The following is a 23,567-nucleotide window of genomic DNA, read 5'->3' as shown; positions in this document are numbered from 1 at the left end:
CCTCAATCTGGTCCTTCTGGGGGTTCAGAGTGTTTTGTCCCCAGTTTGGGATTCCCTGAATTCCAACCACCCAGCCGTAAAACTGAAACTGTCCAAACCCTCTCTAGTCAGCTCTCTGCCTTTGTCCACCTTTTCGGGCCAAGGTTTTGAACTCCCGTCGCCCCTGCATCACTCAGGTTACAGGCTCAGGTCCTGTCCCTCACCTGAAGTTACCTCCTCCTCTCCCATCCCCCACACAGACAGTTCATACTCCATCACAAGGGGCACCAGTAGAGCAGGGGGAATCCCAGGGGGCTGCAGGTCGGGAGTGAGGGGCACCAGGAGCGCAGTGACTGGGAAGCTCAGTGGGGAGCTCAGGGGGCTGCGGGGCTGCAGTGAGAGGCACCATCAGAGCTGAAGGGAGCCCAAGGGGCTGTGGGTTGGGAGTGAGGGGCAATGGCAGCACAGTGACTGGAGAGCCTAGCGGGGAGCCCAGGGGGCTGCGGGTCGGGAGTGAGGGGCACCGGTAGAGCTGAGGGAAGCCCAGAGGGCAGTGGTCGGAAATGAGGGGCAATGGCAGCACAGTTACTGGGGAGCTCAGCGGGGAGCACAGCAGTCTGCGGGTCGGGTGTGAGGGGAACCTGTAGAGCTGGGGGAAGCCCAGAGGATTGCACGTCGGGAATGACAGGCATCGGTAGAGCTGTGGGACCCCCTGGGGGCTGTGGATAGGGAGTGAGGGGCATCAACAGAGCTATGAGTCTGGAGTTCAGGACTAGGATAGCAGGGGCTGCGGGTCGGGAGTGAGGGTAAGCACTAGAGCTGGGGGGAATCCAGAGGGCTGAGGGTTGGAAGTGAGGGGTACCAGCAGAGTTGTGATACTGGATGTCAGGACAGGGTTAGCAGGGGCTCCGGGTTGGGAGTGAAGGACCCCAGCAGAGCTGTGAGTCTGGAGGTCAGGACTTGGATAGGAGGGGCTGCGGGTTGAGAGTGAGGGGCTCTGGCAGTGCGGTGACTTAGGAGCTCAGCGGGGAGTCCAGTGGGCTGCAGGTCGGGAGTGAGGTGCATCAGCAGATCTATGAGTCCTGATGTCAGGACTGGAACAGCAGGGGCTGTGGTTCGGGAGTGAGGGGCACCGTCAGAGCTGCAGGGAGCCCAGGGGCAGCGGGTCAGCAGTGAGGGGCACCGGTAGACCTGGGGGAAGCCCAGGGGGCTGCGGATCTGGATTGAGGGTCACCAGCAGAACTGAGAGTCAGCAGGTCAGGACTGGGATAGCAGGGGCTGCGGGTCGGAAGTAAGGGGCTGCGGATCGAGAGTGAGGGGCTCCGGCAGCGCAGTGACTGGGGAGCTATGCGGGTAGCCCAGGAGGCTGTGGATTGGGAGTGAGCGACACGAGCAGATCTGTGAGTCTAGAGGTCAGTAATGGAATAGCAGAGGCTGTGGGTCAGGCATGAGGGGCACTGCTAGAGCTGGGGGGAAACCAGGGAGCTGCGGGTCAGGAGTGAGGGGCACCGTCAGAGCTGTGAGTCTGGAGGTCAGGACTGGGATAACAGGGGCTGCGAGTCAGGAGTGAGGGGCACTGGCAGAGCTGGAAGGTGCCCAGGGGGCTGCGGGTCGGGAGTGAGGGGCACCGCTACAGCTAGGGTGAACCCAGGGGGCTGGGGGTCGGGAGTATGGGGTACCAGCAGAGCTGTGAGTCTAGAGGTCACGATTGGGATACCAGGTGCTGCGGGTCGGGAGTGAAGGGCATGGGCAGCGCAGTGACTGGGGAGGTCAGCGGGGAACCCAGACGGCTGCGGGTGGGGAGTGAGGGTCACCAGCAGAGCTGTGAGTCTGGAGGTCAGGACTGGGATATCATCCAAACTGATGGTAAGTGATACCCAGGTGAACCCATGGCCAGTACATCCTGCTCCACTCGCAGCCTGGCTGGGAGCCAGGATTCCTGGTTCTTATCCCCACTTTGGGAGGGCAGTGCAGTCTAGTGGTTAGAGGAGCGGATGCTGGGAGCCAGGCATGGGCTGTGACTAGAAGGGGCCTGGGGAGGCACCTGGCCCATGCTCCACTCAGAGGCCCTGATCCCACTCGTCCTCTGAAGGCCCCATCCTCACTCTGCCCTGTCCCAAGTTCCCATCCACCCACATGGAGCCACGGGGAGAGGGGCAGGGGTGCAAACGTCAGGCAGGCAGGTGGGGGCCTTGGGGTAGGGGGCGAAGGGGCACAAGTGGCAGGGCCTTGGGGGAAGAGACATGAGAGGCAGGCGGAGGGGGTCAGGGGAGTGGAACAAAGGGGGCCTGAGGGTGGAGTGTGGGCGGGGCTGAAGGGGGAGTGTGGGGGAGCTTCGGCAGGAGGAGGCTGAGTAGGAGCGGGCCTTGGGGCAGGGCCGCGTCCGGGACCTCCCAGCCCCCCCAAATGGAGGAGTCTCAAGCTGCCCATGGAGCCAGGACTCCTGGGTTCTTTTCCTGGCTCTCCCACAGACTCCCAATTGGAGCTGGCGCAGGCCATATCACCGTCCCTGGTTCCTCAGTTTCCCCATGTGTGAGACAGGTACCAGTGTGAGTGGATGCAAAGCTGTGGATAATCTACTCCCTTCTGCTGGTGGCTCCTTGTAGCCCTCAGTAAGGAGCCAACTGCTCCAGACCCTGGATCCCGTATGGGTAGACCGGGGCTGAGGGCTAGATCTGGGCAATGGAAAGAATAAATTCACCCTTATCCTACCCCACCCCAGGATACATGGCAGGGAGGCTGGTGTTGGAGGGGGCAGGGAGTCCTGCAGCCCTCGCAGGGGAGAAGGGGGGCGATTCCCCAGCTTGACTGCTGATGGTGGTGGCGGGGCGGGGGGCACTGGGGGATTGTGATCTCATCCCAGCGGGGCTGGAGATGGAGCTTGGCCTGCTGGGAGCTGATGTCTTCTCTGTATGTGGGAGGATGACACTGAGCCAAATTGTGGGACCCCTGCCCCCCACCCCCGAGACAAGGGAGGGTCCTCAGCCTTGCCCGCTCTTCTCTCTTTTACCAGGATCTGCCCAAGCAGCTGGGCCAGCCCAGGCCACACCTTCCTCAATGCCAGCAGCTTCCAATTCTGGGGAGTGGAGCGGTCGGGGAGTGGGGGCCTCTCAAGCCCACCCCGGGGAGCAGGGGCCAGGGCACTAGGGGGGTAAGGGCTGTGATGAGGGGAGGTGGGGTTGGAGAGATGTTATGGGGTGAAGCTGGGACTCAGCAGGGAATGGGGCAAGCTGCAGGGAGAAAGTGTACAGGAGGGGATGTGACAGGGGTCAGAGCTGGGGGGGAGGGGACACAGCCAGGAGGAGGACTGGGCAGACCGTAGGGGGGGGCTGCTCAGAGGCAGTAGCATGGGGGAGGCAGGGCGGGAGCTGGGGGGGAGGGGACACAGCCGAGGGTAGGATTGGGCAGACCATAGGGGGGCTGCTCAGATTCAGTAGCATGAGGGGGAGGCAGGGCGGGAGCTGGGGGGGAGGGGACACAGCAGGGGGGAGGGACTGGGCAGACTGTTGGGGGGGCTGCTCAGAGGCAGTAGCATGGGGAGGAGGCACAGTGGGAGCTGGAGAATGGGACACAACCAGGGGGGGATTGGGAAGACCGTGGGGGGGCTGCTCAGAGGCAATAACATGGAGGGGGCAGGATGGGAGCTGGGGGTAGAGGACACAGCCGGGGGGAGGGACTGGGCAGACTTGGGGGGGCTGCTCAGAGGCAGTAGCATTGGGGGAGGCGGGGCGGGTGCTGGGGGGGAGGGGACACAGCCAGGAGGAGGACTGGGCAGACTGTTAGGGAGGGCTGCTCAGAGGCAGCAGCATGGTGGGGACAGAGTGGGAGCTGGGGGGGACATAGCTGGGGGAGAGACTGGCCAGGCCGTAGGGGGGGCTGCTCAGAGGCAGTAGCATGGGGGAGGCAGGGTGGGAGCTGGGGGGAAGGACATAGCCGAGGGTAGGGTTGGGCAGACCGTAGGGGGGGTGCTCAGAGGCAGTAGTGGGTGAGGGGAGGTAGTGCGGGAGCTGCGTGGAGGGGACACAGCCAGGGGGAGGGACTGAGAAGACTGTAGGGGGGGACACTCAAAGGCAGTAGCATGCGGGGGAGGCAGGGTGGGAGCTGGGGGGGGACACAGCAGTGGGGGAGGACTGGGCAGACCGTAGGGGGGGCTGTTCACAGGCAGTACTATGGGGGTGTTGGTGTCACTAGACATAAATCTAGGCCTCAGTGAACCAAAGCTCCTCCATGTTGAACTCTGCTTGATCTAGAAAGCTAGCAGCTGTGAAATGAAATGTGTAACAGTAAGTTATCAGTTGCAGCACAGCTCAAACCGGTCTAAAGCAGTGGGGATAAGGCCTGTGCACCTTTAGCAGAAGAACAAGGTAACTTGCAGAAGGAAAACTTACTAACGAGCTGCTGCGGCCAAGATTACATAATGCACCTGCGCTTACGTAACTGCTACGGGGGGAGGAAGGAGGAGGAGGAGGGACGGGAAAAAAGAAGAAAGAGAAAAAAACTTATAAAAAGGGTCAAGCCGGTTGTGTAGGGGTGCATGATTTGAGGCGTTCGTCTCCTTTCACCGATTTGAGATCCCAATAAACTTTGCTTGCTTCTCCACCCGGGTGTGTGTTCATTGGCGCTTCACACTCTGGGCAATGAACCACTGTTGCTTCCCCGGGCACCTTCTGTGTCGGCAACAGAAGGCATCGCGCAGGCCCCTGCTGGAACGGCCGCTCCCCAGTCCCCTCGCAGAGCTGGGGAGGGAACCCAGTGCCCCACCCCCGCCGGAAGGGCCGCTCCCCAGTCCCCTAGCAGAGCTGGGGAGGGAAGGCAGCGTCCTACCCCTGCTAGCACGGCTGCTCCCCAGTCTCATTGCAGAGCTGGACAAGGAACCCAGCGGCCCACCCCCCAAGGAATGACAGCTGCCCAGTGCCCTCACAGAGCTGGGAGGGGAACCCAGCATCCTGCCCCCGAAGGAACGGCCACACCCTGGTCCCCTCACAGAGCTGGGAGGGGAACCCAGCATCCTGCCCCCGCAGGAACGGCCGCTCCCCAGTCCCCTGGCAGAACTGGGGACGGAAGGCAGCACCCTAGACCCCTGAAACAGCCGCTCCTCAGTCCCAATGCAGAGCTGGGAAGGGAACCCAGCGCCCCATCCCAGCAGAAACGACAGCTGTCCAGTCCCCTGGCAGAGCTGGGGAGGGAACTCAGCGCCCCGTCCTCCCTGGAATGGCCGTTCCCCAGTCGCCTCACAGAGCTGGGAAGGGAACCCAGCACCCTACTCCCGCATGAAGGGCCGCTCCCTACTCTCCTGGCAGAGCTGGGGAGGGAACACAACACCCCACCCCCTCAGAAACAGCTACTCCCCAGTGCGTTGGCAGAGCTGGGGAGGGAAGGTAGTGCCTCAACCCCGAAGGAACGGCCTCTCCCCGGTCCAGGGACGGGGGAGCTGGGGGTGCAGCGGGGGTCGGACCCGAGAGTTAGTTGGAGATGGGGCTGTGCCACTGCCGCTTGGCGGCGGGGGGGCCCTCTGGTTTTTTTTGTTGCTCCACCCCCCGTGTCCCGATATTTCATCTTTGACATCTGGTCACCCTAGCCTGATATGAAGGAGGATGTCTGGACCAAGGGGCCAGGGACTGGCCTTTGCTAGAGAAACCACTGTCAAGTTTTAGCCAATTAGGACAAGTCAGCAAATAAGAACAACCTAAGGTATCAGTAACTGCTACAGGTTGCAAATTCCTACATGCAGCAGTTTCTGGCACTACACCTGCACAGCTCTGCTGACCGGCTCTTCTCAGGCTCCTGCTCTCTCCTTAGCTCTGCCCCACTCTCACCCAGGCAGTTCCAGCTCACATGGAGGATGGGACCCCCTGGCCTGGTGACTCCCTCATTACACTGCCTGGCCTGTCAGTGCAGCTAACTTGGAGCTTTGGCCTCTCCCCATTGTCCCTGGGGACTGTCAGTCTCAGGGTCCTGATTTCCCATTGATCCTTCCCCCTTCTATTGGTGCTGGGAACTAGCCAACCAACCCCCCCACACACACACACTAAGTTTTAGTAACGGACCAAGAGCCCCCTTACACAAGCAGCCCCATGAGGGTCACCGATGTGCAAAGAAGGCAGCACAAGCTGCTCCCATGGTGTAATGGGCAGCACTCAGGACTCTGAATCCTGTAATCTGAGTTCAAATCTCAGTGGGACCTTGTGTTGGCTTGTGGTCATAGGTGGCAGGTTATATACATTTGCAGTGCTCGGGCTCCAGGAATATTTGGAGCTGGGACTCTTCCCCTGGCCCTGGCCCCTGCCTGCCACCCCTCCCCCTGCCGCTCTGCGTCCCTGCCTGACAAAAAGCAGCGTTCGCCTGTCCCCTGCCTGCTCCTGCTGCTGGAGTAGAGGGATTTGGGCAGAACTGCTGTCTGCTGCCCCAGTGTCCTAGTGCCTGCCCACCACTAATAGCAAGGCAGGCTGCCCTGAGCCGCCTCATCCCTCTGCACCCTGAGCCCCCCGCAGCATGAACCCCCCATCTTCAGCCTCACACCACACCCCAACCTTCTGCCCTAGCCTTGAATCCCTCATCCTCAGCCCTGCACTCCCTCCTATCCCCAAACTCCCTCCCAGAGCCTGCACCTCTCACCCCTTCCTACAACCCCACCCCCTGCCCCAGCCTGGAGCCTGCACCCTGCACCCCTCCTGCACCCTAATCCCCAGCCCAGGATCTGCACCCCACATGTCCCCCCCAAACCCCCTCCCAGAGCCTTGGGGAGGGGTTTGGGGGGTGGGTTCTGGGCAACACCAAAATTTCTACAAACTTGCCACCCATGTTTGTGGTAAAGCCCCAGAGCCCAACTTCCCTGTCTCCAGCTGTGTAAGAGTGAATCTTTCCCCTCCTGCTGGGTGACTCACACATCCTAGAGCCAGGTCTTTGGCTGGGATGGCCACAATGGGTTAGGGCTCTAGAACTTGCTACCCTGATAGTTGGGATTCTTGCTGCTGCACCTGATGTTCACAAGCTTGGCCCTTGTGCTTCCTACCACACTTTTCCTCTGGCCCACATGGCGCTTGAAGAAAGGAGTGCCAGGGCTGGGATTAATAGTCAGGGCTTGGCAGGAGGGAGGAAGAGTCCCAGGCTGGAGCCCCACACACCTTCCCTCCTCCGGGCGCCTAGAGCAGAGGCAGCCCAGCTCTGTCCGCTGGATACCTCAGCAGAGTAGGTGAGTTCATGTAAATACAGTCTGGTCCCAAAGCCTCCTCCCAACCCTGGTCATCAGTAGCTGCCAGGGGAGAGCTCATTCACACCTCACTTACAAATCATCATTTGAAATTCTAAGGTTGGCCAACACTGCCGAAGCCAATGCACCCACATTGTCAGCAAACACAACAGCTGGGTGAGGAAACCCGGCTTTGTCCAGACTTTCCAAACCTATTTTACTTTCTCAGGTACAAGTAGTTTTCATACGTTGTATCTGCTTTTAAAGTGTGTGTTAATGTTTCAATTTCCATTCAAATTTGCAACCAATGGAACCAACATTGGCAGCGCTGCATGTAACTACCTGACCACTGAGGGAGGGGGTGTTGGGGAAATTCGGGGAAGGGGGTGCACAGCCCCCTGACTGGGGGGCGTATAGGGAATGCCCAGTTTCACTGAATTGAGTCTCCTACTGCAGCACCTCAGTAGGTTACATCAGAGAGGAGCTGCAGCGTCTAGGCGGTGGGATGCCTGTGCCTTTAAGAGCCCAGCCCTGGGAAGCCCATACTGAGAGGTGCTGCCTGTGAGAGCGGAAATAAAAAAGCCCTCTGCTCCCCCCACCCATGTTTGCAAACACTGGAGTCTCAGCCCACTGGGATAACTGTTCCCCCTCTGCCCCTGCCTGTGCCGGGGTTTGACCCTCTGGCAGCGCCTCTCTCTGGGCTTAACTCTGGCTTCTTCCCTCCTCCCTGACTTTGCCCTTCAGCCCCTCTCCTAACTCTGCCTCCAGCTGCTTGACCCCCCGACCAGTCAATTTCCACCCCCTGCTCAGACCCTGGCCATCCCCTCCTCTGATTGCCCCCCTTTGTCCCTTTTTAATCCCTGAAAAAATGCTGGGTCCCATTCACTGAAGGGAGGGCTGGGCGCCTGGCCCCTGCCTGCCCAGTGCTCAAAGTGCCCCATGATCTTATGGATATTTGCTGAGTGCTGCAGGGTCACCCGAAGGGGGAGAGAGGCACGGTTAGGAGGTGATGCAGCCAAGGGTGCCTCACTCAACAATGAAATGCAGCCACCTCTGGGGTGAGTTACACAAGTAAGCAAATGAATTTGGAACAAGAAACGCACTGAAAGGACCAAGGCAGCTGCAAGAGGTGGAGAAAACCAGAAAAAGAAGTATCCCTGGATCCCAGCCCTGCCCCTCCCCCCCTCTACCCCCTAACCTCCACTCCCCTCCCACATTTGAGGGGAGAACCCAAGAGTCCTGGTCCCCAGCCTTGCCCATCCCCATATTTCGATATGGCTCCATCCAACAGCTGCCCCCACAATTGCAGGGTAGTGCCATGGGGCACACCGGGGCCTGCCTATTTGCACATGATGGGCAATGCCAGTGCCCGAGGATGGGGAGAGACGATGCTAAGGGAGAAGCAAGCAGCAGACAGCTCCCATGACAGAGAAAGAAATGCTAGTGGGGGTGATGTGCTGCAAGGAGTGAAGGGGGTTGGCAGGAAATGGGAGGATCTTCCCTCACAGCAGGAGCATCTGTCGCCCTCCCAATTCCTCCCCAACCCAGGCTAATCCCGGCCCAGCTTCCAGGGTTAAATTTGGCCTGGATTCTCCAGCTGCTGGGGATGGGGCATGGGGCTAGGAAGCATGAACCTCTACTCCCCCTTCCCCAGACAGAGTTGCATGGGCACAGACCAAAGGAGCCTGCAGCACTGCTGCCTAGAGGAAACTGAGTCACCAGCCACTGACAGACACATCATGGCTCTCCTCATCCTCATCCTCTTTTCCATATACAACCTGGCCAGGGCAGGGGGTGGTAAACTCAGGGCAGTTGCATAGTTAACCTGTGGAACTCCTTGCAAGAGGATGTTGTCAAGGCCAAGACTATAACAGGGTTCAAAAAAGAACTAGGTAAGATTATGGGGGATAAGTCCATCAAGGGCTATTAGCCAGTGTGGGCAGGGATGGTGCCTGTAGCCTCTGTTTGTCAGAAGCTGGGAATGGGGAATAGGGGATGGAACACTTGATGATTCCCTGCTCTGTTCATTCCCTCTGGGGCACCTGGCACTGGCCACTGTCAGAAGACAGGAGGATACTGGGCTAGATGGACTTTGCGTCTGAACCAGTCTGGCCGCTCTTATGTCTCCCTTTGCGCAGCAGTGACACCCAGTGGGCAGTCAGAGTAATGCACAGAAGGTGTTTTCCTTGGCGGAGGAGTGACACCCAGTGGCCAATCAGGTTAACACACCGAGTATGTCTCCCTTGGAGCAGCAGTGACACCTCGTGGTCATTCAGGGTAATGCACAGAAGGTGTTTCCCTTGATACAGCAGTGACACCCAGCGGTCAGGTGGTGTAATGCACAGCGTGTGTCTGCCCTCTACGAGCAGTGACACCCACGGATCAGTCACGGTAAGGCATAGAGTGTGTTTCCAACCAATCTGGGTAAGGCACAGAGCATGTTTCCCATGGAGCAGCAGTGACACTCAGTGACCAGCAGGGGTGGCATCAGACTCTTCTCCTTTAGTGAGGGACTGAGATGGGCTAGACAAAAAAAATTGTGGGGCTGTGCCCCCCATCACCTGGTCCCACCCTTCATGGGGGCCGTGCCTCTGCTCCTTCTCAGTTAAAGGCCAGGCTCATCTCCTCTCCCCCCAGCTAGGGTTTACAGCAACACAAACTTTACTAAAATAAAATAGTAAACAGAGTTTACTTTAAATATTATAAATCTGTCCAAATTTTAGTACTGAATCCAAAGTTCTCTTAAAGATCCCATCAGTCACCAAAACCTAAATGAAAATTGAAACCAAAAACAAGACTTAATTTAAAACCCCAACATTAAGAAAAACTTTGTTTGCAAAAATAAAAACTAACAAATGCTGTAAATTAATAATTTCAAAATTTTATAAAAAAAGTGTGCTACAGCAGAATGATAAAATAACTTCAAATAAATAAGCATGACCACTAAAACCTCCTATAAAGGAATTGAATGCTTGAATACTGGTCAAATCTGTATAAAATATGCCGAACTATGTCAAAACTGGTGTTGCAGGTCAGCCATTCAAATCCAGAAAATGTCAATTAAAAGCTCCATTCCAACTAAAAAAACTAAAACAACCCAATAAACCAAAACGGTCGCAGCCTGAAACAAACCTACACAGAAGCAAAATTAAACATCTACCAACACTGGAACAAATGATGTAAATTTCTAATTCTAACTTCTTGTTTCTCCCAGGAGGAAGGTGTTTTGCACCCCAGTAACCAGGCTGTCACTGCAGCTTTCCTTTCACTAAATAAGATTTTTACCAAATATAAATTGCCCTCCAATTTCTCGAAGAGAAATTGAAATTGTATCTTTGTACTAATATCCCAAGTGTGCAAGTCCATCCGCTCAGAGCAGCCCCACACCCTGAGGCCAGGGGAGAATCCCAACTGGTTTGTGCATTTGTAAACCTGGGGCCTGAAACTGATGAGAGAAAGGGAAATGAGCCATCTTGGAACTTTCCGATACCACCTGCGAGGAGCACAGGAGTTTGACTGAGTGACATCCTGGCTAATTTTCACCTTGTTCTCCGCCAGCAGCCTCCGCTGGGGAGCTCGAGAGTGACTTGACTATGGCAGCACCCTATTTACATATTAAAAGCAGGCATTTTGGGGCCAATGGGGTGAAATGTGAGTACTTTTGGGGTTGGGACCCACATGAGAAGGGATGTGTATAAACTGGAGAGAATCCAGCAGAGGGCAATAAAAATGATTAGGGGACTGAGACACATGACTTACGAGAACCTACAGGCCATATCCTGTATGTTAAGCTAAGGCAAAGTTAGCATATCTATATTGTGACCTTTTACTCAGAGAGGAAAATCGACCTTTATCATGTTACTTAAATAGATAAGTACCCATGCCTGTCCAAGACCTTTACCTAGACCAATCGACAATGGAGAATGGCATAGGGTTTTTTTCAGAGTTGTACCCACAGATTTAACAGGTACGCTACAAGTTAACTTATGTGCATATTTACATGTCATCAACAAGCACAAACATACTAGTGTATGAAGTAAATGTACCCTAATGTTTTGTGGGTTAGGAATGAAATTTGGTCATAGGAGGAAGGATTTCCGGCCCTTGTGCCCTATAAAAGAGGTAACCCACCTCGCTAGAGCACTTCGCTCTATCATTCTGACTTACTTCCTCCCCTCTCTCTCTATGTACTAGCAGCAGGCTGTACTCGTTCTTAAACTTTAAGTTTCAAGGGAACTAGGCTAAGTTCGGTTTCCCTAAGATGTTATTCTTTGTTTATTAGGTTTTGATTTTAAGTTTAACATATTCAAGTAAACCCTAAGTAACACCAGCTTTTTCGAAGCACTGCATCTTTCACTTAAGAATTGAGAAACCTGAACTGCAAGGCTGGTCCTGTGTCTCTTAGCACCAGGTTATGAAGGAAGGCTGTGAGTATATTAATCAAAACTTTGTTGTGTATAATGCCATATGCATCTTTTGAATAGCAGTAATGCAACTGTAACTTTGTAACTCAATTAAATTAAATTAAATGTAAGCTCATCAACTAAATTTTCATCAAATTATCCACATTAATATTATTAGTACACCCTAAATCAAGCTACATGGGACAGAGAGTTGGAGTGCAGAGGGATGAAGGCACTGGCTCTGGGGGTGCAGACTCTGGGGTGGGGTTAGAATGAGACATTCAGGGTGCAGTAGAGGACTCAGGGTTAGGATAGAGAATTGGCTGTGAATGCTCTGGAATGAGACCAAGAAAGAGAAAATTGAGATGAAAGAGAGAAATCAAGCTAGCAGAAAAAGCAGAGAAGAAGGGTGTGATTTTAGCTGCAAAGAGAGAAAAAACCTCTACCTGTTTTTGCTCACCAAAAAACCAGATGAGAGACATCTCTCCCCCACTGCAATAACAATTCCAGTTGACCTGGACTGAAGAAGGAAATCTTCTTTTTTGCTGCACTAGCAGACCTGGACTGAATCATGAACACCTCCCCCTCTCCAATCTGGTGTTCCTCACCTGGGACACGGGAGGGGCTCCTCTCTTCTCCATTTGGGACATGGCGGGATGAGAGAAGTGACAGGGCTTTACGGGAAATAATTATTTGCCTGATTCATGTGCAAGTCCTAGTCCTTGTTAACCCAAACAAACCGTTTATCCTGCATGCTGATGCCAGTTTGGTGGGTCTGGGAGCAGTCCCGTACCAGGAAGTGGAAGGAAATGTAAATCTGTAGGCTTTGTCAGCTGAGCAGTGTCTGATAGCGAAACTCGCTATCCCATCCACCAGCAGCAGTTCTTGGTATTGAAATGGGCCATCACTGAGAAATTTCGAGACTACTTGTGTGGTGCTTAGTTTCAGGTGTGGACAGAGAACAATCCACTGACTTATGTGTTAACAAGGGCTAAGCTGGATGCTACAAAGCAGAGATGAATGGCTACTTTTGCTAGTCATAACTTTGCATTCAATACCAATGAGTTGGTATAATAGGGAATGTGATTTATCAGGACCACCAATTCTTGGCTGAGGGGAGGATGTAAGCAGGGTGAGAATGAACTCTACCCTGCCATCTGTTGGTGATCTGTTGTAAAGGCCTTTTGAGGCTGATGTCATTTGCATGGTTCCACCCACCCCGGATTGCATGATGGGGGTGCCTGTCCAAAGGGTCATTTTGGCTGCTGTGGGATCCCCAGTCTCTTTCTTATTAGGGCAGGGGTAATAAAGTGCAGTTATTCCGGTGATATAAATCAAGGACAGTAGAACGGTACTGAGCAGTTCATGATTTCGGAACTCACCCAAACCTACATAAATCTCGTTAGGCAAGGGACGTGGGTTCCAAAGCATAGTGAAATAAAAGCAATTGAAAAAGGATGTTTATATTTTATTGGTACAGCTTTTTAGTGAAATCTGTAAATGCAAGTTGTATGTTTTATGTACCTTTCTAGTTTAAAAATAGAGCTTTTACAGTTCTAGTACATATTTGCACCTATACCACGGATAAAAAGTCATTAATGACTAGATGCACTTTTTAGACATACATAAATTGCAGGGCTGGCATCTCATTTCCACACTAAAACTTGTAAACAACTCCATAGACGGGTAAAATGCTCCGTACGACTCAAACGGCAAGGAATTTTTGCAGATTGCACACTGGGGGATCAGCTGTGGGACACAACTTCCAAATTCCTAGTCACAGGTAAGCAGGCGGGTTTATGCAAATTCTGGACTCTGGGACTAGAGCTGGGGTTGGCAATGGGGGGGGGCAATTTTTGTAGCACATGCACCACCTCTGTAACACCAACCTTTACTACCTCACTCCATAACACCACACACACAGCAGCCTTTTACCTCTCAGGAACCAAAGCATACCCTGAAAGAGATGGACTGGTATAAGCTTAAAGAAAATGACTGCAGTACTAACCACAATCTCAAAAAGATTCAAAAACGTCTCTGTCTTTATACACCAGGGACAGTAGAAAGAAAACCTACAAGCATGGGCCAACAAGAACCAAACAAACATCCATTCCAACCTCCCACAAGCTTTGGGTCTTTGGAACACAGACCCCTTAATGGGTGAGTACTTTTCATGCAAGGGTGAAGCTCTCAAGCCTCAAATGCCAGGTACAGTTACTCTCTCCTTGTTCCAGAATAAACAGGAAAATACACTGTATTACTCCTGCCCCAATAACAAAGAGACTGGGGATCCCACAGCAACTGAAATGACCATTTGGACAAGCACTTCCATCATGCAATCCGGAGTGAGTGGAACCATGCAAATGACATCAGCCTCAAAAGGACTTTACAACAGATCACCAACAGATGGCAGGGTAGAGTTCATAGCGACCCTGCTTAACCTAGGCTACGTCTACACTACAGCATAAAATAGAAATTATTAAAACCAGTTTTATAAAACCGGTTTTATAAAATCGATTTTACGCATCCACAGTAGGGCACATTACTTCGGTTGTGTGCGTTCATGGTCCTAGGCTACCATCGATTTCCGGAGCGGTGCACTCTGGGTAGCTCAGTAAAAGAATGGGACCAATAACTTCGATTTCCGTCCACTCTAACCCTAATTCGATATAGTAATATCGATTTTAGGGTTACTCCTCTCAGCCCACGTCCAGACTACAGCCTAAAATCGATGTGCTTAAAATCGATTTTATAAAGCAGGTTTTATAAAATCGATTTTGTGCATCCACACTAGAGGTACTTACATCGATGTTGAGCGTCCATTTTCCCTGGCGTCCATCTTTTGCTTGAGCGTTGCACTCTGGGTACCTATCCCACAGTTCCTGCACGGGTCCCTGCCCTTTGGAATTATGGGTTACTAGCCCAGTGCATGATGGGATCAAAGTCCCCGTCCTGGGTGTTTCTGGGTACAGCTTCACCCCCCCCTTCCTGTAAATGGCACACAGTCAGTTCGCGCTGGGTGGTTCGGGGAACGCGAGAGCAAACCGCGGCGAAGCTGGTCTCCTTCCCCGGTTTGCTCTCGCGTTCCCCAAACAAGCAGGTCTCCTTCCCTGCGGTTTGCTGGGTGGTTCGGGGAACGCGAGAGCAAACCACGCTGTGCAAGCAGGAAATGGAATTTCAAAGTTCCCGGGGCTTTTCCTGTTTACCTGGCCAGCAGAAGAGTACCTTTACCTGTGTAGAGCGGCCACTAGAGCACTGTGGGATACGTCCCGGAGGCCATTAACTTCGATGTCCGTCCACACTATCATAAAATCGATTTTAAGAAATCGATTTTGGGGTTACTCCTCTCGTTTAGATGGAGTTCCAAAATCGATTTTAGGGACCCTTAAAATCGATTTTATGCACTCTGTAGTGTGGACGGTTACAGCTTTAAATCGATTTAGAGCTCTTAAAATCGATTTAAAGCTCTAGTCTGGACCTGCCCTCATTGAGCAGGAGTACAGAAATCGATTTTAAGACCCCTTAAAATCGATTTTAAGTGCCTTGTAGTGTGGACGGGTACAGCGTTAAATCGATTTAATGCTGTTTAAATCGATTTAAAGCTGTAGTGTGGACCCTAACTCTTACAGCAAACCAGGGCAAAGAAAGCCTATGCAAGCGCTATTCCGCAGCCCCGATGCTCTTTTCTGCTCCTTCCCACCGAACTATCTCAAACATACAGTCAATTTCATCAAAGCAATTCCTCACTATTTGGGGCATTGGTGCCCCTTAGTCCCCCTGAGGTGATCGGCTGGTTCCTTCTGGCCTTAAACGCTAGGTAGGAATCTGACTCAAAGGGCCACAACCTTCCTCCTCTTCTGCTCCTATGAACTATCCCTCATCTGGGCAAAACCTTTGAAAACCCTGGTGTTTTCCCAACAGGAAAGGGATGGACAATTTCTCTTCTGTGGGGAGACGAGGGAAACCATGCAATCACCTTCTGGAAGGTATATCAAGGAGGGCGGCGTAAGAACCCTCACGGACTAGATTAAGAAAGCAGCTCTTTAACTGACCTTCCAACAACGAGAAACTAAATTCTGCAAGAGGAGCCTTTCAACTCAAGGGGCCCAATAACAAGCTGTTGCCAATAACTAACAGCAGAGATACAAATGACTCCAAATCATACACTCTTAGGACAAGCAAACCTTAACACAAACAACGCCACATTTATTTGCTGCTCTTCAACCGTGATAACCAAAAACTTCCGAAACCAAAGAGCCAGCGGAATACCCATCACAAAAGTCTCCCCTGCTAGATAGGAAACCATCTCATCAACACGATGAGCTCAAAGAAAAATAAAATAACGGGACAGAAAATCCCAAACAGTCATTTTCAGAGCTCTGAGTTGTTTATAGGAAAGCTCGAGCCACTGACACCAGTTCAGGTAGCCCCTTTCTGTTCTTTCCACGACAGAGAAAAGCCTCACCAAAGCAAAGCCTCAAAAAATTGGGTACACACTCATAAATATTCCTCTCCATAGAAATATTTAGTAAAAGGCAAAAAATATATACAAACTGAAGAGAAAACAGAGTATATAGAAGACAGGGTAGAGGCGCTGCCGGGGCAACCGCGTATGCTACCACAAGTCAGGGTGAGTACTCTCACAGCCCGCTAAACCGCAGAGCTTTTAGAGGAAATAGAATTGAACCGATTGACAGCCTGAGTTGGATCATGGGAACCGGGGACACAGGGAGTAAAACCAGCTCCTTGACCAGGGACTCGCTTCGCTGCAGGCAATGCACCTGTGGGTATGCAAATAAGATGCTCCGGCCGTCTCCGGCGCTCAAAGGAGTCTTTTCTCCGGGCTGCCTCTGCTCCTTCCCCAGCTGGGCGGAGATTGGCATGCGGCGAGGGTGGGGAAGCTGCTCTCCTGAGACAGTCCCGCTGATGCCTAGGCGCATGGAGGACGGAGCCCGGACAAGAAGCCAGAGGGCACTTGGCCCACAGCTCAAATCCAGAGCAACACCACACACTTTGCCAAGGAACAGGAGGCGGGATCTCGGACATGAGATTCTATCTGCCGGCCGGGGTGCAACCCCGCGTTGTACCTGCTGCTTGGTCTGCCTCTGCTGCAGAGTAGCTCGCCTCAGATCCTTGGAGTTCACTGAGCTGCAGCTCGCCCTGATGTACGGGAACAGCTTAAAAATCATGGACTCTCAGGCTACGTCTACACTACAGCATAAGATCGAAATTATTAAAACCGGTTTTATAAAATCAATTTTATGCATCCACACTAGGGCACATTAATTCTGTGGTGTGCGTCCATGGTCCTAGGCTACCATTGATTTCCAGAGCGGTGCACTCTGGGTAGCTACAGTAAAAGAACGAGACCAATAACTTCGATTTCCGTCCACACTAACCCTAAATCGATATAGAAATATCGATTTTAGGGTTACTCCTCTAATTGGGGAGGAGTACAGAAATCGATTTTAAGAGCCCTTAAATCGATTTAAAGTGCCTTGTAGTGTGGACGGGTACAAAGTTAAATCGATTTAATGCTGTTTAAATCGATTTAACGCTGTAGTGTGGACCAGGCCTCAGGGTTGGAAGGGACCTCAGGAGGTCATTTAGTCCAACCCAATCCCCAACTAAATCATCCCGGCCAGGGCTTTGTCAAGCCTGACCTTCAAAACCTCTAAGGAAGGAGATTCCACCACCTCCATTGGAATAGGGAACCCATTCCAATGCTTCACCACCCTCCTCGTGAAAAAGGGTTTTCCTAATATCCAACCTCCACCTTCCCAACCACAACTTGGGACCATTGCTCCTTGTTCTGTCATCTGGTACCACTGAGAAGAGTTTAGATCCATCCTCTTTGGAACCCCCTTTCAGGTAGTTGGAAGCAGCGATCAATCCCCCCTCATTCTTCTCTTCTGCAGACTAAACAATCCCAGTTCCCTCAGCCTCTCCTCATAAGTCATGTCTTCCAGACCCCGCACTCCCCCCCCCCCCGCAATCATTTTTCTTGCCCTAGGCTGGACTCTTTTCAGTTTTTCCACATCCTTCTTGTAGTGTGGGGGCCAAAACTGGACACGGTACTCCAGATGAGGCCTCACCAATGTCAAATAGAAGGGAATGATCACGTCCCTCCATCTGCTGGCAATGCCCCTACGTATGCAGTCCAAAATGCCGTTAGCCTTCTTGGCAACAAGGGCACACTGTCGACTCATAGGCAGCTTCTCGTCCACTGTAACCCCTGGATCCTTTTCTGAAGAACTGCTGCCTAGCCATTCGGTCCCTAGTCTGGAGCAGTTCATGGGATTCTTCCGTCCTAAGTGTAGGACTGGGCACTTGTCCTTGTTGAACCTCATCAGGTGTCTTTTGGCCCAAACCTCTAATTTGTCTAGGTCCCTCTGTATCCTATCCATACCCTCCAGCTTATCGAGCGCTCTTCCCAGTTTAGTGTCATCTGCAAACTTGCTGAGAGGGCAGTCCACGCCATCCTCCAGAACATTAATGAAGATATTGAACACAACCGGCCCCAGGACCGACCCCTGGGGCACGCCGCTTGATATTGGCTGCCAATTAGACGTGGAGCCATCGATCACTACCAGACAACCTAGCCAGCTTTCTCTCCACCTTATAGTCCATTCATCCAGCCCATACTTCTTGAACTTGCTGACAAGAATACTGTGGGAGATGATTGTATCAAAAGCTTTGATAAAATCAAGGAATAACACGTCCATTGCTTTCCCCTCATCCCCAGACCCAGTTATCTCCTCACAGAAGGCAATTCGGTTAGTCTGCCGTGACTTGCCCTTGCTGAATCCATGCTGACTGCTGCTGATCACTTGCCTCTCCTCTGAGTGCTTCAGAATTGATTCCTCGAGGACCTGCTCCATGATTTTTCCAGGGACTGAGGTGAGGCTGACTGGCCTGTAGTTCCCCGCATCCTCCTTCTTTCTTCCCTTTTTGAAAGATGGGCACTACATTAGCCTTTTTCCAGTCATCCGGGACCTTCCCCGATCACCATGAGTTTTCAAAGATAATAGCCAATGGCCCTGCAATTACACCCGCCAACTCCTTTAGCACCCTGGGATGCAGCGCATCCAGCCCCATGGATTCGTGGTCCTCCAGCTTTTCTAAATAGTCTCAAACCACTTATTTCTCCACAGGGGGCCGGTCATCTCCTCTCCATGCTGTGCTGCCCACTGCAGCAGTCTGGGAGCTGATTTTGTTCGTGAAGACGGGGGTGGAGTGGGGGAAAGCATTGAGTACCTTAGCTTTTTCCACATCCTCTGTCACTAGGTTGCCTCTCTCATTCAGTAAGGGGCCCACAGTTTCCTTGACTTTCTTCTTCTTGCTAACATACCTGAAGAAACCCTTCTTCTTGTTACTCTTAACATCTCTTGCTAGCTGCAACTCCAAGCCTGAGTTGCCCTTCCTGATTTCGCTCCTGCCTGCCCGAGCAATAGTTTTATACTCCTCCCTGGTCATTTGTCCAATCTTCCACTTCTTCAAATAGCACTGCCTGCCAGTGCACTCAGCCTCACTTGGCAGGTAACAAAAGGAATGAAGTGGCCTTCCAGTTTCTGGAGAGTGGCTGACAACACCCGACCTTCTGCACTGAGGAAAAAATGACGTGAGACAAGGCAGGGGAGGTCGTTCTTGTATTGGACCAACTTCCGGTGGGGAGAGAGAGCAGCAAAATGCAAGCTGCACTCTTTCCCCAGCAGCAGCTGGTCCATGTCGTCTCTCTGATAGCCTGGGTGCCTGGGACGGGACCCGGCTACAACCCCAGGGCACGCAAGAGCCCTGGCCCGGGCAGGCAGGGGGAGGGGCCCGAGCAGAGGGGCGGAGCCGCGTGAGCGTGTATGCAGATCTGTGTGCGAGCAGAGCATTGTGGGAGCAGAGGCAGGCAGCCCGGCAGGGCCCGCCTTTGGCCCCGTGAGCTCCGCATGGAGAAGGGAGGGGCCTTGGGGACGCAGCGGGGCAGCTGTTGGCAGTGGGGGCCGGTGTGGGCGAGGCCGGGGGCTTGGGGTGCGGCGGTCCGCCCCGTGTCTTATAAGTCTGGGGAGAGCGAGGGCGGGTGGCAGCTGGGCAGTAGGACCTCATACTTACCTGGCTGGGGAGATACTATGATCACGGAGGTTGCTTTCCCAGGGTGAGGCTTATCCATTGTACTGCAGGTGTGCTGTTCCCTGCAATTTCCCCAAACGTGGGAAACTCGACAGCATAATTTGTGGCAGTAGGGGACTATGTCTTCGCTCTCCCCTGGGGATTGGTTGAAAAGACAGGAAAATGAGATGTTTTGGGGAGTGCTGCTCAGTGGGCTGGGGATGCTTGGTTGGTTTTGACAAAAGCAGTTTTGCCCTCCTGTTTTTGTGACTGCTCTCTTCTGCAGGCCCTGTAGCTCTTGGCACCTTTGTCATTGCTCCTGATAATGGGGCCAAGGGAGAGAAAGCAAAGCTCAGTTCTGAAACTTTACTTGTGGCTTCCAAGGCTCTGTGCTTTCTTGACCTTCCCTGGTCTCTTGCAGCTGATCTGCTCTCTAGTCTGCGTTTGCGGGGGGGGGGGGGGGGCTTGGACCAATGCCTTCTTTTGCTCTAAGGGGAGCTGCCCGCCCACCTGCTCTGCTTCTTTCCCTGCTTGTAGCTTCTTGCCCAGACCTCCTTCTTGGGCTCTTCCTCCTTTGACGGGAGGACGGCCTGTCCAAAAGGCCTGTCCTGCCCTGTCCCCTCATCCACCAGGCAGCCTCGCCCCCTGCCCTGGGGCTGCTTTGGCTTTTGCTGTCTGTGCCTATCTCTTGGTGGCCTCCCTGTCTGTGCTACGGAGACCAGGCTGTCACAACCCTGTGCTTGAGGAGGTCTTTCCATCGCTTTAGGTCCACCGCCTCCCCGAAAGCCCTTAGCTACGCTGGGGGTTAGGGCGGCGTGGCTGCGTTGCCCAGGAGCGGGGTTCCCTTTTGCGCACCTCTGATGGACGGAGCTGTTTTGACTTAACTCTTCAGGACGCTCCAACCCTCGGGTCTGGTCTGCACGGGGAACGTAAATCGGCATGGCTACGTCAGTCTACGCCTTGGTGGGAAGAATTCTTCCGTCGACCTAGCTCCCGCCTTTCGGGGAAGTGGATGGCCTGCACCAACGAGGAAAACCCTCTCCAGGACCCTTCTCCAGGAACAGTGCCCTTCCATTTGGGGAGATTATGCTGACCTGTGACTACCAGTCTCTCACTGTTAACTCTTACAGCAAACCAGGGCAAAGAAAGCCTATGCAAGCGCTATTCTGCAGCCCCGATGCTCTTTTCTGCTCCTTCCCACCGTAGGTTAAGCAGGGTCGATATGAACTCTACCCTGCCATCTGTTGGTGATCTGTTGTAAAGGCCTTTTGAGGCTGATGTCATTTGCATGGTTCCACCCACCCCGGATTGCATGATGGGAGTGCTTGTCCAAACGGTCATTTCAGCTACTGTGGGATCGCCAGTCTCTTTGTAATTGGGACAGGAGTAATGCAGTGTATTTTCCTGTTCGTTCTGGATCAAGGAGAGAGTAACTGTACCTGGCATTTGAGGCCTGAGAGCTTCTCCCTCCCCTGAAAAGTACTCACCCATTAAGGGGTCTGGGTTCCAAAGACCCAAAGCTTGTGGGTCATGGCGATGGATGTTTGTTTGGTTCTTGCTGGTTCATGCTTGCGCTTGCAGGTTTCGTTCTTGCTGTCCCTGGCGTGTAAAGACAGAGATGTTTTTGAATCTCTTTGAGTTGTTGTTAGTGGTGCAGTCGTTTGCTTTAAACTTATGCCATTGGATCTCTTTGAGGGTATGCTTTGGTTCCTGAGAGGTAGTAGTCTGCTGCGTGTGTGGTGTTATGGAGTGAGGTAGCAAAGGTTGGTGTTGCGGAGGTGGTGCATGTGCCACAAAAATTCCCCGCTCCCCCCCAACCACAGCTTTGGTCCCAGAGTCCAGAATTTGCATAAACCCTCCTGCTGACCTGTGACTAAGAATTTGGTTGCAGAGGGAGTTCGTGTGTCACAAAAGTTGTGTCCCACAGCTGATCTCCCAGTGTGCAATCTGCAAAATTTACTTGCCATTTGAGCCGTAAGGAGCATTTTACCCATCTATGGAGTTGTTTACAACTTTTAGTGTGGAAATGAGATGCCCACCCAGCAGTTTATGTATGTCTAAAAAGGACATTTAGTCATTAACGACTTTTTATCTGTGATATAGATGCAAATATGTATTAGACCGATAAAAGCTTTATTTTTAAGCTAAAGAGATACATAAGACCTAGAACTTGCATTTAGAGATTTCACAAGAAATCTGTACTAATAAATACAAACATCCTTTTTCAATCTGTCTTATTTCACTATGCTTTGGAACCCATATCCCTTGCCTAACGAGATTTATGTAGGTTCAGGTGAGTTCCAAAATCATAAACTGCTAAGTACCGTTCTACTGTCCTTGATTTATATCACCGGAATAACTGCACTTTATTACCCCTGTCCTAATAAAAAAGAGACTGGGGATCCCACAGCAGCCAAAATGACCCTTTGGACAGGCACCCCCATCATGCAATCTGGGGTGGGTGGAACCATGCAAATGACATCAGCCTCAAAAGGCCTTTACAACAGATCACCAACGGATGACAGGGTAGGGTTCATAGCGACCCTGCTTACATTCTCCCCCCAGCCAACAATTGGTGGTCCTGATAAATCACATTCCCTATGATACCAACTCATTGGTATTGAATGCAAAGTTATGACTACCAAAAGTAGCCACCCACTTCTGCCTTGTAGCATCCAGCTTAGCCCTTGTTAACACATAAGTCAGTGGATTGTTCTCTGTCCACACCTGAAACTGAGCACCACACAAGTAGTCTCGAAATTTCTCAGTGATGGCCCATTTCAAGACCAAGAACCGCTGCTGGTGGATGGGATAGTGAGTTTCGCTATCAGACAGTCCTCAGCTGGCAAAGCCTACAGATTTACATTTCCTTCCACTTCCTGGTACGGGACTGCTCCCAGACCCTCCAAACTGGCATCAGCATGCAGGATAAACCATTTGTTTGGGTTAACAAGGACTAGGGCTTGCACATGAATCAGGCAAATAATTATTTCCGATAAAGCCCTGTCACTTCTCTCATCCCGCCATGTCCCAAATGGAGAAGAGAGGAGCCCCTCCCTTGTCCCAGGTGAAGAACACCAGATTGGAGGGGATCAGGGGAGGGGATGAGGTGTTCATGACTCAGTCCAGGTCTGCTAGTGCTGCAAAGGAGAAGATTTCCTTTCTCAGTCTAGGTCAACTTGAATTGTTGTTGTAGTGGGGAAGAGATGTTTCTCATCTGGTTCTTAGATGCTTTGGTGAGAGAGAACAGGGAAAGGTTTTTTATTTCCTCTGCAGCTCGAATCACACACTTCTTTTCTGCTTTTTGCTCTAGCTTGATTTTTCTCTTGCATCTCAATTTTCTTTTTCCTGGCCTCATTCCTGAGCATTCACAGCTCAATTCTCTATCATAACTCTGAGTCCTCTACTGCACCCTGAATGTCTCATTCTAACCCCACCCCAGAGCTTGAACCTCTAGAGCCAGTGCCTTCATCCCTCTGCACTCCAACTCTCTGTCCCATGTACCCTGATTTAGGGTGCACTAATAATATTAATTTGGATAATTTGATGAAAATTTAATTGATTAGCTTACATTTTGTTTAATTTAATTGAGTTACAAAGTTACAGTTGCATTACTGCTATTCAGAAGATACATATGGCATTATATGCAACAAAGTTATGGTTAATATACTCACAACCTTCCTTGATAACCTGGTGGTAAGAGACACAGGACCAGCCTTGCAGTTCAGGTTTCTCAATTCTTAAGTGAAAGATGAAGTGCTTCGAAAAAGCTAGTGTTACTTAGGGTTTACTTGTATATGTTAAACTTAAAATCAAAACCTAATAAAGACTAAAAAAGTAGGGAAACCGAACTTAGCCTAGTTCCCTTGAAACTTAAAGTTTAAGAACGAGTACAGCCT

General features: G+C 52.0%; 1 long non-coding RNA gene and 3 other non-coding genes across 4 annotated transcripts in view; 3 read left to right on the top strand and 1 right to left on the bottom strand.

Annotated features, from left to right (window-relative positions):
• Positions 1 to 23,567, top strand: part of LOC127041949 (uncharacterized) — a 111,831-nt gene that overhangs the window by 86,926 nt on the left and 1,338 nt on the right. The gene's annotated exons all lie outside the window — the stretch shown is intronic.
• On the top strand, positions 6,092 to 6,163 carry TRNAQ-CUG (transfer RNA glutamine (anticodon CUG)). Its single transcript has one exon. It is a non-coding gene; the product is annotated as a tRNA-Gln (tRNA).
• Positions 16,029 to 16,144, bottom strand: LOC127041952 (U5 spliceosomal RNA). The gene has a single exon (XR_007771792.1). It is a non-coding gene; the product is annotated as a U5 spliceosomal RNA (small nuclear RNA).
• On the top strand, positions 19,664 to 19,827 carry LOC127041950 (U1 spliceosomal RNA). Its single transcript, XR_007771790.1, has one exon. It is a non-coding gene; the product is annotated as a U1 spliceosomal RNA (small nuclear RNA).

This window comes from Gopherus flavomarginatus, unplaced genomic scaffold (genome assembly GCF_025201925.1).
Source record: "Gopherus flavomarginatus isolate rGopFla2 unplaced genomic scaffold, rGopFla2.mat.asm mat_scaffold_111_arrow_ctg1, whole genome shotgun sequence".
Classification (NCBI taxonomy): Eukaryota; Metazoa; Chordata; order Testudines; family Testudinidae; genus Gopherus; species Gopherus flavomarginatus.
This window is presented reverse-complemented; position numbering and strand designations above follow the sequence as displayed.